Source organism: Coregonus lavaretus (genome assembly GCF_964263955.1).
Source record: "Coregonus lavaretus genome assembly, chromosome: 3".
In the NCBI taxonomy this organism is placed as follows: Eukaryota; Metazoa; Chordata; class Actinopteri; order Salmoniformes; family Salmonidae; genus Coregonus; species Coregonus lavaretus.
The window spans coordinates 73,527,918-73,533,917 of record NC_139990.1 but is presented as its reverse complement, the minus strand read 5'-3'; positions in this window follow the sequence as shown (position 1 = coordinate 73,533,917).

Here is a 6,000-nt window from a genome sequence, read left to right as displayed (position 1 = left end):
AAGTATCAGAGGGCGAGATACAGCTAGAATCAGGGGGACACTGGGTGTTGTTGTATGCATGAGTGCGCGAATGATCACAGACTAAATAAAATAGTGAATAGGGGTTATTAAAAAATAATAAACCTGTATATTAAGACGTCTGTGGCTGTCCAAACGGTATAATTTGGGAATAACTGTTGGATTTGTGGTTGCTTAAACCATATAACCCGTTAAAAACAATTGGGAACATAAAGCTAAAGTGATGAATTGTGTGACTGAACTAAAACGGTTGAATTGATATATTGAAATATAACGTTTGGTGTTTGAAATAGCATAATACTGCTTTTGAATAGTTGTGTCGAAACAATTCGGTTTAGTATTTGATTTGAGGTTTGATGTTTGACATAGAATAATACTGGTTTTAGGTGCTTGGTTTGGGCTATTTGGTTTATTATTTGATTTAACGTTTGATGTTTGACCGTGCAAAATACTGGTTAAACAATTAGACCGAAATAATTCAGTTTATAAACGTGCACCAACTTTAACTAATTAGGTGGGAATTATTTGATTTAAATAAATAGACTGGAGTACTTTGAGTAACGGCGGAATATTGGAGGCGCGCTGGGACGAGAAGCAGCTCCTCACAGCTCCTCAAAAAGGTAGAGTTGCGAGGGGAGGGGCTGGAGAGAGCGAAAGTGTGGCTTTTGGAGCCATGAAAAGACTGGGAGATGGCTGGGAACGCATGTGGGTTTCTGATGAGAGAGTGTTCTAAACTTGCTCACCGAGCGTAGACGTGCGTTTGGTGAGAGAGTAGAGAATATTCACATTTGCGTTTTTGGTAATTTGGCAGACGCTCTTGTCTAGAGCGATTTATGGGAACAATTGGGGTTGAGTGCCTTGCTCGAGGGCACATCGGCAGATTTTTCGCCTGGTCGGCTCGGGGATTGTAACCGGCGACCTCTCGGTTGTTGGCGCGGCGCTATTGGTCACTAAACTGCCAGCCGCCCCATATGAGTTTAAGATTGTGGCGTTGTTGGATAATATGATGGCGGATTAAACTGACCATAAGTAATGTTGTTTTAGACGTAATGTATAATATAGTACAAAACAAATAGAGGGTTAAATTGAACTAATTATCATGGTAGAGCTAACGTAGTACAGTGAGGGAACTTCATTTTGTGTCAGAGGGTAAGATGAGATCATTAATGGTACTATTAGTGGAAATCTATTTATCATTTCAAGGTATGGAGTAATAATCTGCATTTATGAGTGTGAATTCCACGGCTGATGTGTTGATTGAATGGGTACGATGGAGTATTTGGTTTGGTAATGTTGAATGGACTATTTGTAGCGAGCGTGTTTAGGGGGTAAATAGAAAAACTAAATTATACAATAGGGAATCAAAGAGAGAGATAGTTTTTTGCTGAGGTGAAAGCTACTGCGATTTTCATTTGGTGACGTCACTTGCTCTATGAACTGGAAGTAGTTACTTTGAGAGCATCGCAGATGGTGTGAAGTGACTGGCGTTGTCCCTGGTTCGAACACAGGTAGGGACAGTAGACAAAGCTTTCGCAATGGGGCTATATACCTAAATTACTATGTGGATTGAGAAATGTGAAAGATTGAATTAGATAGCTTAAATAGAACTATTCTAGAAAAGTCTATGAAAATATGTAATAAGGTTACCATGCGCTCTCCCCGAAGGAGCAAGGGGAGGGTGAGAGACAGTATAGTTCAGATGATAAGAATGTCATTAAGCGTATGCTGACCAACGATAGCAAGTATTTGTTTTATTAATTAGGGCATAATCAGAGAGAACAGTTAAATACATTGAATAGCGAACTGAAATGGGTTAGCGGGGAAATACAAGATAGATGGACCATTTTGAAACGATAATTTATTTTGGTTAGGATGAAAGTATGCATTGGCTGTTGTGCTGGGGAATGGCGCCAGCCTGTAGTGGGTTATGGATTTGTTACATAAACTTATATTTTGGACTGGGGTGATAAAATAGGCTACAATTGTAGCATAATCAGAAAAAGGACACAATTTAATGTGAATTAGTTATTACAATTGTTGTTGATAGTTGTTACGGTTATTATCATTGATCCAGTAATGATATAAGGATAGTAGAGGAAGACAGGGGATTTAATCTCATTTAGGGAAGTTATATTAGGAAGAAAATACCATTAAATGAGGGAACATTTGATGTAACTGTGATTGTATTGGCTAAAAACTCAAATATGACATATACAGGGAGGACAGGAACAATGAAAGGGAAGACAGGTTTTCCTAGGGAGTTGAATAAATAATTGATAAATGGATCATTTGAGATGAGATCACATGTAGCAGAGTTAGGGTAATCAATTAAATAATCATAGTATACTCGAGGAATTTTGAGTGGTTTAATGGATTAGTTAGGAGGAATTAGAATGATACAAACAATTATTAATGGGTTAAGACTGGGAATATCTATCATGTTTTGTGTGTACTACCATCTTTAGAATATAACTAGGAGAAAGAGATTAGCTCATCTCAGTTAGGCAGAATTTAGGTCATAAAAGTGAGCTATCAAATTGAGTGAGGCCTGGCTATTTGTGATTGTTGTTTTTTCAAATTGGGTTAAAATGGGTTCACAGAGCCAGAGGCTGTACAGAGAAAGGTGGAGCCCCCATGTTGTCCTAGTGAAAGAACATTCAGAGGAATGTTTATCACTAGGTAAATATATAAAACAAGGGAAGAACATTACTGACTGGCAGAATACACAAAATGGGGATCAGTATGGCCACTCCACTGGGAGATATAGAATAAAGTAGAATGGGAGAGCAAAAACCCAGCCCAGTGTCCATCTGGAGATAAGTTTTAACGGATGACAGGAAGAGATTTTCTTAACTCAGGAACAGGAGGCTGAGTTAGCAGCAATTCTGTTCAAATTATGGTCACAAGGACAACAGATGTAGGACTAATAAAGGGGGTAGCTCCAGTACAAGTGATTCCTCGATTCGATAATAGACCATACCAAAAATGATACTATGAAACCAGAAGCAATAAAAGGGATAACACCTACATTTGAGCATTTACTTAAGGGAGGGGTGATAATTCCTGGAGATGTGGTACAATGCAACTCTCCATTATTTCCTGTTAGAAAGGAGGCACCTAGCGCCGACTGGAGGATGGTCATGGACTTACAGTTAGTTTCAGAAAGTCTTACAATCTTTGCCCAGGCTATAACTAATAATTTGGGAAAGTTTGAACATAGGGAAGGATGCAAATGTTAGTTTATATAGATGATATTCTATTGGCTAATCCCACTCAGGAGGGATGTAAGAGGGATACAATCCAATTGTTAACCTTCCTGGAAGAACAGGGACACAAAGTGAGCAGAAAGAAACTTAAACTTTGGTAGATCGAGGTCATTTACCTAGGACACACTATAACACAGGAGGGGAGAATGTTAAACTCATCCATAAAAACTGCTATATTTGGAGCGCCAAAACCGTTAAAACAAAAAACAAATGATGAGCTTATTGGTAATGATAAAGTGCTGTAAAGTTTGCGTACTCCATTATGTACTGCATACGGGTAAATTAAGTGATCTTATCTATGGGAAGGCAATGGTAGCCCATGGTAAAGTAATTTGGAACTCTAAGGAGACATACATACATCAGGGATGTTATCCAAATGGTAGAGAGTAACGAGGGATATGACATTGGTAGTGATTTAAAGATGATGAGGTTTTTTGGTGGGCTATTAGATATAACTGGGTTAATCATGAACATAGATATTTTATTCTTTGTTGCTAGACAGAAGACTTAGGTGACTTAAAAAATAGACTTGTCATGTCCAACAATTAGTCTTCAGGTCAAGCCCGGGAGAGCCTGGGTAGAACAGAGTTTGAACTAAACATAAGTGTTTTTATAAGATAAGAGATTGATTGATTGGATTACTAATTGATTCTGACCTGGATGAAAGTTGAATTTAGCTTCCATAAAAGACAAAGGAAGTGGGAGGAGCAATAAAGGAGCAAAAGATAATCTAAAAAATGAAAGGCATGGCAATAGGATGATAAATTACATAAGAAATGGTTTAGAAAGGTGGTAATATTGACACTTGGGCAAATCATGTGTCAAAAAGGGGGATGGTTGGATTAAATATTAAATATATACGAAGGAGAGGACAAAATACTTTAAAAAAAAACATGTATGATAGTTTATTAACCACACCTGTATGTCAGAGGTTTTGTGCCCCACAGGTGAACTAAAGGAGAAGGTGACCCACTCTATCACACCAGGAGACTGGGTGTGGATCCAGTCCCTAAAAAGAAGAAAAACTGGAAGCAGGCCTGTTGGGAAGGGCCCTATCAAGTCCTATTAGATCAATCTGGGTGCATGTCACACACTGCAAAAAGGTAAACCCAGTTACACCTGATGAACAAACACAGAGTTAGGAGAAAGATCCGATCACCACTATGGTCCGGGGGTTGCCTCCTTAACGAAGATTCCCTTACCCTGTCTGATCATCCCTGTGTGAGTTTGGTAGAAGGTAAAGTAATGGGTTGGCGTCTGACATGTTCTCAGGGCAAGGGTGGGGATTCACAGGTCTCCTGACGGTAGGTAGCTGTCTGATTGTGGGGGCCATAGTCCTAACACACACGGACCCTCCTGTTTCAGCCGAAAGTAGTAGTTAACCTAAAACAAGTTGATAGAATAATACCGGAGCACAGTCTATGAAGGCATAGGAGACAGCTAGACGTAGGGAAAGGGGAAGATTAAGGACTTTAGGGGAGGACATCACTATATGTGTGTCGCCGTGTACATCCTGGGACTATGTAGTTGCTCATATCGAGAGCGTGGGGGATATGTAAATCTCCATACACAGTTTGGGGACAGGTGTAGTGTTGTGAGGGTAGGGAATTACCAGAAATGGCAGTGCGACCCATAGAAGGGTAGGTACTGTCTGAATGTCTGAAGTACGCAAAAACAGGTTTTTCCTCCACGCAAACCACCTGGGAATGTGGTGAAAGAGTCTTGTAGTAACTTGAACTATCAGTATCCCCGATAACAAACTCATTCCGACCTAGGTTGCCTACGTTTGAAGTCTCAGGGGATTCTAATCGTTTTTCTAGGACTAGTAAGATAGGATACAGAGTAGGGCATCTTAGCTCTGCTCCTACACAGAGAATATCACAACTGAAAGAAAACATGACTAATATTTCCTTTTTGTTGCAGCCAGAGGATTGTAGGAACTAAAGCCAGGCCCATGCTGACATCTGATTGGTTGTGTGGTGATAACTGATTGTGAACTCACCTACATACGCAAACAATCAAATGTGTCAGAGACTGGTGAGTTGTCAAATAGAAAGTAGGACCTCCTCCTGGGATCCTTTGATGAAAGGATCCTGTGATGGGATAGGAGTACCTCGAGAGGTTACAGAACAATTCAAAGCTAGGAATCAGACCACAGTTGAGTTTGAATCAAGTATTTTTTGTTGGTCAACAATTAATAAAAACTTAGATTGGATAAATTATATTTACTATAACCAGCAAAGATTTATAAACCACACTTGTGATGCAATAAAGGGATTAGATGAGCAGACAGCGGCAACTATCTTAATGACAAAGCAGAATAGAATAGCGTTAGATATGCTTTTGGCTGAGAGGGGCGGAGTTTGTGTTCTGTTTGGATCTATGTGCTGTATTTTCATCCTCAAACAATATAGCACCGGACGGGTCAGTGACAAAAGAGCTTCATGGGAGTAACTACACTGACAAACAAACTGGCTGAGAGATCTGATATTGATAGCTCCATAAACGGTTGGTTTGATAACATATTTGGTAAATGGAAAACTATTGTTGTAACTATTCTGGGTGAAGTTATAGCTTCTATGGGTATACTTGTTCTTTGTGGATGTTGTCTTATTTCCTGTGTCTGAGGTTTGGTGAGAAAGGAGATGGAGAAGGTGATTTCCCACAGATGGTGAGATAAGGCCCAATCCTGGACTCCAACCTAGGAATGGAGGAT